At 38.0% G+C, this 8,640-nt stretch overlaps 1 long non-coding RNA gene across 1 annotated transcript; it reads left to right on the forward strand.

Moving 5' to 3' along the window:
- The first annotated feature begins 5,207 nt into the window (after positions 1-5,207).
- Positions 5,208-7,405, forward strand: LOC144019577 (uncharacterized). Its single transcript, XR_013283716.1, has 3 exons — positions 5,208-5,277; positions 5,357-5,421; positions 6,495-7,405. It is a non-coding gene; the product is annotated as an uncharacterized LOC144019577 (long non-coding RNA).
- Positions 7,406-8,640: the final 1,235 nt, after the last annotated feature.

An 8,640-nucleotide genomic window follows, 5' to 3' on the forward strand; every position in this document is an offset into this window, starting at 1 on the left:
AATAAGCCATGAGTGCTTAATTAATTTGAGTGATAGTTAATGAGCAACCGGTAACCATTCGACATAATCCATTAACTGCTAATGGAGGCACATGCCACTACTCGAAGATTCCTCATTCAAATTGTTCTATTACATCCAAATTTGATGCTGCATACTGTTCAAACTAATATAGTTTTTCATGAATTTACCTTATATTGATTTTACATTACATGAGTAATGTTTGGGAAGGCTTCAGGTCTTAAAAGCACATCAGCACAATATACTGTATGAGAAATGTTAATTGGGGCGGGGATGTGATTTTTTTTTTTTTTTTTTTGTGTAGAATGACATCAAATGAGTTGAATATTGCAGTGCACTATACAGGAACACATTTTATTACCTTTCAAACCACAACAAATTATGAATGAATGGAAATGCCAAATGTTCCAGACCTATTCTCTTAAAACTAACTCAAGTTGGGTTGAAAGAGACCGAGCTAATCCTGGATTTTTAATACCCAGCGCGTTGGGTTGAGAATTTGATCCAGCATGTTGGGGTTAAAATTTTGATCCAACAAGGGGTAAAAGTCTCCATACTGATGAGTTACCAAGTTACCAATATAAAGTATGACTTTAAATCTCTCTTTTCTTTTCCCAAATTATGGAAGACTTCTAAAAGTCAGAATTGTAAAAGTCAACAATGTTTAAAATAGCATGCAAATATGTCATTCTTTGACTACTTCCCATTTCTGTCAAATGGTTTGCTTGGCAAGAAAACTTGCCTTGGCTACGTCTTCGACCCAGATGTGTGCAGTTGCAGTGTCCGTCCTCCAACTCTTCTTAAATGATATGGAAAAGTGCAAGAGGGCAAACGGTGTCAGAGATCTCCCCCTCAACTCCACCTCCCATTCCTCGTCATAAATCATGCTTGGCAGCTGAGAATAAGCTACTTCTGGAGACATTGCTACTGGCACTCGAGCCATTGCAATTCATCACCTCCAAGGAAGTCGAAAAACCTGCAAGAAAATGTCTCCACGAGCTACGCGTGTAACCTCTGGACTGACACCACCAACATTAGCAAAGGTGCATTCCTCTCTGAAGACGAGGGGATGTTTGCCACCTGTGCAATCGTTCCACTTTATTGCCACAATGGCCTTTTGAAGGTACTTTTGCTCCTCATTTGCTTACACGGATAATGAGGCTTTTAAGCAATACAAAAAAAGATTTGCTGTCACTTGAAACATTTTTCAATTAAATATTTTCATATGTGTCAAAAGCAAAGTTGGGGGCACTGTATATTTTATTAAAAAAAAAAAAAAAAAAAAAGTTTCCAAACAGCTGCATTCTGTTCCAGATGAGCTCTGATTGTAAAAGTCATTCCCGAGGTGCTCAGGAAGTTAATTAGACTGGAAAAGAAAGCAGTTTTAATAAGGAAGGTGAAACGGTAAAATGATGTGGATGACACACTCATGTGGCAAAAACGCCACACTGATTGTGATGGGTCTATGAATCAATATCCTTCAATTTCTTCCGCTTATCCAAGTTTGGGTTACAGGGGCGACCTAAGCAGGGAAGCCAAGACTTCTCACTCCGCAGTCACTTCATCCAGTTCCTCCACAGGGACCGCGAGGTGCTACGAGGCCAGCCAAGAGACTCCAACGTGTCCTGGATCTTCCCCTTGGCCTCCTCATGCCTGGAAAACGTCACCATGGAACCACCCAGGCGCCAAGCCACCTCTTTTCAATGATGTGACCAAATGACCAAACTTTTGTTCTTTGTTATGAGCTCAGACTGCAAACGATCACTTCAAAAAAATTATCTTTTGTCGACGTATACACTTTAAAGTAATTCTTTGCCGTATTTTATTTGTGTCCAGATAAAATTGTGTTGCAGGTAACTCCTTTCATCTCGGCGTCAGTTTTGTTGCATTTTATTTGTTTCTACATTGTTACTTATCACACATTTGGTCGTGCAATTAATGCTGACTTGCAGCCACCATTTATTTACATTAGCTGTTACATAATGACACTATTGTAAATGAAAGTTAATGTGTTCTTGCTTTTGTACAGTATCATAAAATGGATTACAAGGGGGAATTAACATTTGTTTTGTTTTGATTTTGTTCACACATGCTATTTTAATGATTGCATTTTTGAACAATATTTGATAAGATGAAACACATTTTCACCAAATAATGGCAATATCAACGTATTGATATTTGCTATTAGTGAGTATTGAAAAATAAGTACAAGTACTCATTAAAAAAAAATAAAAATGTATTGGTGCATATGCAATCAAACCGATTAACCATACTGAAATGAAAAGGGGGAAGGGGAAAAAAAACAAGGAGAAATTAACTAATAATATTACAAGAATAAAGTCACAAGTGCTGCATATGATAATAATAATAATAATAATAATAATAATAATAATCTACAATTGTGTTGTTTTAGTAATTTACCCCCATTCTAATATGCATAAAGAATGTGACTTGCAGAAGCATATGACATTCTCTGCCTGGTTTCAGAAAATATGAAAACACACAGTGAACATTAATATTAATGCTTCGTTATTAGCTGTCAGGATCCAGAAATAACACAGAGTTGTGTCTGTTGTGAATCACTTAATGTAGCGCACACTTTTCAAAACCTGCACTTTAAGGAGCTTAGTGAATTTAATTGGCAAAATTGCAAATCAGGTAGTCAGCCATATAACTCATTGTCACATTTAATCAATATACTTTGTAAATCAACTCATTTCATTTATAAATGATCTTATATGGATCAGGCAACCAATTAAACAATTAGCATACATTTAGCCATTCATTAATTTAACCATTAATCAGGCCAAAACCGTTTTTTCAATTTTTCAGCCTGCAAATTTGGGAGCAGCCACGCAGGCTGCAGCAGTACATCATGCCCTCGGAGAGCAGACTGTGACACAGTGAGATTTACTGTTCTAAAAATCAATGCAATTAGGGAAGAGGTTGGAAGCTGGCCTGGGGTACACTGTGGTCTCGAGAAAATTGTTACAGTTAATAGACGCCAAGTGGAGAGAGGGATTCTCTGCTCGAATCAATGAGCAGCAGGATTACTGTACGTTCGCAAAGTAGTCATGGTCAACACGTTATTAGGTACGCCTCAAATATGACCAACCTTCTGCCAGTCATTATTTTTGAAATACGTTGCTCACATATAGCTTCAAGATTGCTAAAATCGACAGCAAAAATTGTGCTCTGTCGCTCTACTTGCTATACACATTTTAGACACGCGATGCAACGAAATGCCTTTTTTCAAGGGCAAAGTGAATGACTGCACTGAGCCACAGGCACTTTCCGCCTTCCTCAAATCTCTTACTTGGCTTACAAACATGAACACCTGTTTGGTACTGCACCTTAGCTTGTTTAACAAGCCACCAAACATTAATGGAGAAAAGTGCACAGCGAACATCACATCGGTGTGCCGGTTACGTCGCTCATTAGCTGCTTAGGTGCAGCACATTAAACAGCATGTCACCAGACTCGCAAATGTCACTTTGCTGTTCGATGGACCTGCAAAAAGGTCCTGCATGTGCTCCCAAAAATCTCTGCCACTGACACACACAGTCTTCCTCTGATGTGGAACTGCATCTTTGTTTACAATCAGAAACACAAAGTGGAACACGAGTGCGGCGGCAGCCTGCCCGCTGTCAGTACAATTTAGCACACGCATCTCTACAGGCAGCTGAGAATTTGAGAAAGTCATGTGAAATGGTTTCTTCAAATATGACTGCTATAGTACATTGTTTTCCTGTAGTTTCAAAACTTTAACTTTTCATAACTTTAGGATACAATAAATCGGGTTTTTCTTCATGGTAGATCACTGTTAATCTTCAGTATACCTCAATATTTAAGTATAATTGGACAATAACTGCACTGGTGAACAATTTATTTATTTATTTATTTATTTTTGGGGGTCTGAGTTTGATTTTTATGCTGCACGCTAAATTGTGTAGAATAAATTTTACTCTATTCAGAGTGGGACCAATTAGACTTTTAGTTTACACTTAAACACTAAAATAAATGAAAGAAAAAAGTCACTCAAGGTTTGAGGAACAAACTCACGACTCATCTTGGGGACCTGTCACTCTACCACATGAGCTATGCCACTGCTACTGTGTGGTTATATATATCCAAGAGGAGACCCAAAACATTGTTTTTGGTCCGATGATTAGCGGATCTTAAAGGGATCGTTCGGCTTTTTTAACATGAATCTCAATTTGATCAATTTGAAATAAATACTTCCGCCGAAAAGGCAAACAACTTCAGGCGGAAGTATCAGCTAGCTGGCTGCAGTGCGTCGGTTAGCGTTCTACAGGGCGCCGCGCATTGATACGAACGAACGAACGAACGAACAGAAAAGTAGTGGCTGGCGGTAATGGCGTCTGACTTTATTCAGAAAAGAGTATTGTGATGGAAATGTATCACGCTTTTGAAAACAAATAGTTTTTAGAAGAAAAACGCTTGATTTCGGAGACCCCAGCCAGCTTGCTGGACTATTTTCCTCTCGTCCAACGCCGAACCAGAACGCGTGTCACAGAACGCTGTCGGGGGTAAGTCAGTGCTGATCGCACACACGGGAGGTGAGGATCAAATTGAGATTCATGTTAAAAAAGCCAAACGATCCCTTTAAGCTTGTCTTAAGCTGTCAGATGACGAACAGGCTTTTCACTTTTATTTGAGAGAACTACTTCATATTCAATGAAAACATCAAAATAACAGTGAAACGGCATTGGAACACTGAAAGGTTTATGTTGTTGGTTATGAAAAAAAAAATCAGATTAGCAATGACCGGGCATTATGATCAACCAGAAAACTGTGGTTGGTGCACCCCTAGTTGTGCGTATGTGATTGTCGAGGACAGCCTGATCCAAAACTTTTATGCGATAAGAAATTGTCTATTGGCTGTTTGAAAAAAAAATAAAATAAAATGTACCACAAATTCTGGTCTGGAGAGGTCAGTGTCTGGAGAGAATAATTTTAAATCAGGTAGGCTAACAACACTGAACTTTTTTTAAATCTAGTGTAACCCACCTAAAATGGGTTAACAAATCATCTTTATATAATTTACAATCATTATTTGCACTTAATGTATTTTATTTTTGAGTCGTATGCAATTTTATTTTGAGAACCGGAAGTTTATTTTGTAAAGAAACCGGAAGTAGTGTTCTGAAATATTCACTGAAGCTTAACTTCGCAAATGCAAACGAGCACTGGCTTCTGATTTCTTCCGTGTATTTTGGATGTAAACCAAGAAAAACGGTATGGAAACTTAGTTAATTTCTTTGGTATTTAACATTGAATAGTCCGCGATTGTAAACCCGTCTAAATGTGATTTTAGAAGTTTGGAAATTCAGAAGGAGACCTTTTACTGCCACGCTTTTTGGGTGAAAAACGTCTTCCTTGGTAAGCTAGCTCTAGAAAGTTCTCCGTGATTGTGTACGTGTGTGTCTGTGTGGAGAACACAACGAAGTGAATGGAGCTAAATCTAGTGGTTTTCTAAATATATTTTTGTACTTTTATTTTGTTTCTGGAGGATGTATTTTTATTTTATGACCTAAAAGGGAAATTTATTGTTCACAAAAATAATTACTTGTGAGATTTTGACAGTGAAGTACTCACTTTTGTGTCCTCATTGTGATTTGAGGTTAAAGCTACTCACAATAGAAGGAAGTAATTTCATTTTATTATTTTATTTACTAGGGGTGTTAAAAAAAAATCGATTCGGCGATATATCGCGATACTACATCGCGCGATTCTCGAATCGATTCAATAATCGGCAGAATCGATCAATTTTTTATTTTTTATTTATTTTTATTTTTTTTAGGATTCACACCTTGAGCATGGAAGAATGTTATATGAACGGCACATTAAGCCTTAATATTTTTATTTTAATGCTGTTCAAACATGAAACAGATTACAACCTCTATAAGACTGAAATTTCAGATAAATAAATAATACATTTTCATATAAATCTTACACTCTACAAGCTTACTGATTAGTATTTTCTAAATGTGAATGAAAAAAAATCGCAACAATCGACTTATAAATTCGTATCGGGATTAATCGGTATCGAATCGTGACCATTCGTATCGGGATTAATCGGTATCGAATCGAATCGTGACCTGTGAATCGTGATACGAATCGAATCGTCAGGTACTAGGCAATTCACACCCCTATTATTTACAATGGCTAAAACAATACTCCACATTGAGAATGTGAGTTGTTTATTACCTTAAAGGTAATATGTCCTTTGGGAATTTGAGAGTTCATAATTGAAATGTGGTTACATCATTAAATTGATTGTAATTACAAAAGGTTAAAATGCTATATTTTGACAGTATTGAATTGTTGATGGGAAATATTGGTTGTCGCCTTCCTGCAACCATGCTATTTTATTTTCCTTACTGAAAAGAATTTTATGTTGTACAACACCTAGAAACCTTAGATCCTGAACAATAAGCCTGTTCTTTAAACAGGTCAGGTTTTTGTGATGCCAGAAAGATTGGTGAAGCTCCAGTCTTCCGACAAGTTGCATCAGTGATCCGATTTGATGGCGAGCTACCCACGAGCAAGGAACGATTGTCACACCTCCTAACCAGCGGCTTGTGGTAGGATCGTGATAATCGTATTGACCGACAACAAGATCACCTTTGGAGACATTATATGACTTTTGACTTGGACAAAATTGGATCCACATGGAACAATTTCCGCAAGGAACATTTTGAAAAGGACATTTTATTTTTATTTGATTGCTTTAGTTATTGGGCCTACTCTTGTGCACGTGCTGTAAATTGTTGCATATGCTGTTCAAACTAAAGGTTCAAATTTTGCAATGTTAATCCTGTGTCACTCCGTTATTACTTAAACTCTCAGCTCCTACGAACCTAGAAGTGAGGCGTACATACTCTGAAGTGGGTTACATTAGCCTGTCTTTTGAATTGTGCAATTTGTGCTGAGAAATTCTGGGGGAATCCTTGTACAGGACGTATCCCACGTCTCACCCGACGTCAGCTGCGATTAGCTGGCCACCCATCCAAACAGCCCCCATTGCAGCTGAAGCTCACTGTGAGATGTTGTGAGAAGCTGAACGTCGGATGCAGGCGGTGTTGAGGAGCTGTCCAGGCCTCACTTTGCTGATTGTCTCATCTGTCTCGGCTAAGTCAGCAGGATGTGACAGCCGCCCTCTCTCTTCTGCCCACCGACCACGAGGCTTGGCATCACCTCTACTCACCTGTCCGAGCAGAACCTCCACCATATCTCCATTCTCAAAGTCTTTGCAGAAAGAATGAGTACCAGCGTCTTGGTGTGAAAGTAGAAGGGTTGTAGTCTGACACTTTTGGACTGTTGAATTAGGTCATTCCACGTATTGACTTGTTGTTGTTTTGTTTTGTTTTTTCCCCAACAACAGTCCCATTTTGACTAACCGTCACTTTGTACTGCTTATGAATTAAATTGTATAATATAAAGCATAGTCGCCTTGTCGCCTTTTCTACTATGAATATGGATTGAGTGGGTGGAGCCTAATGCTGTCTTTCAGCTTGCTTGGTTCACTTGTGTCTCTGCCTGTCACGCGGTGAGCTGTTGCAACATCATACACTAGCATTTTTTTTTTCTCTCTGCAGGGTAACAATAATATTATTGTGTGTTTTGTGTAAAACATGAAGTATTATTTTGGGGACAGTTTCCCTTGTCAAACAAACATATGTGTCCGATTAAATTACAATACGGGTGTTTGATCTGCTCATGTCAAATGAGATGAAAGCAGTCCCATTGGCTGCTGCATATATTAATGAGGATGTCTCCAAACATAAGGCATATGGACAAGGATCGCTTATTTTAGCATATCATATTTATGAGCACATTTGAGTTTGAACTTGTCTTTTTAAAAAGGAGAGCGCTTTGCACTGTGCACCAGTGGTGTGTGGTGAGGATCATGGCTGGTGAGGCACTGACATTGCAGTCAGAAATTTATGAGCCAAACAATAAATGTCCATCATTGTTTATGTAAGTAAAATCTTTTTTTAAATCAATTTAACAATTTTATTTTTTTTTAATCAATTTAACAATTACTTTTTAATATATAAAACTTACCAAATAACGAAGATTAAAAATTTTAAACTAATGAGCCAGAGAGGAATAGTCAAAATAAAGGTATAACATTTTACAATTACTGAAGTAGAATTAATACACATACATTAATAACAAAAACAAAGTATGAAGCAAAGTTCTGTGCAATGAACAACACAATGTTTAACAAAGTTAAACATCCATCCATCCATTTTCTTGACCACTTATTCCTCACAAGGGTCGCGGGCAAAGTAAATATATTCTATACTCATTAGTCGACTTGTGACTGTTATGATGGTACGTCGTGAGATTTCTTTATTATTGTAATCTCTTCATACAAAGTATAATGCATCAGATTTCTATAGCACTTTTCTGGACACTCAAAGACGCTTTACAATGGATACATTATTCATTCACTCACACATTCACACTCTGGTGGCAGTAAGCTACTTAAGTAGCCACAGCTGCAGTCTGGCGGAAGCGCGGCTGCCAGTGTGCGCCTGCGGCCCCTCCGACCACCACCAAACATTCGCATCTTTCAGACACCAGTGCGTG

This window comes from Festucalex cinctus, chromosome 5 (assembly GCF_051991245.1).
Source record: "Festucalex cinctus isolate MCC-2025b chromosome 5, RoL_Fcin_1.0, whole genome shotgun sequence".
Taxonomy (NCBI): Eukaryota; Metazoa; Chordata; class Actinopteri; order Syngnathiformes; family Syngnathidae; genus Festucalex; species Festucalex cinctus.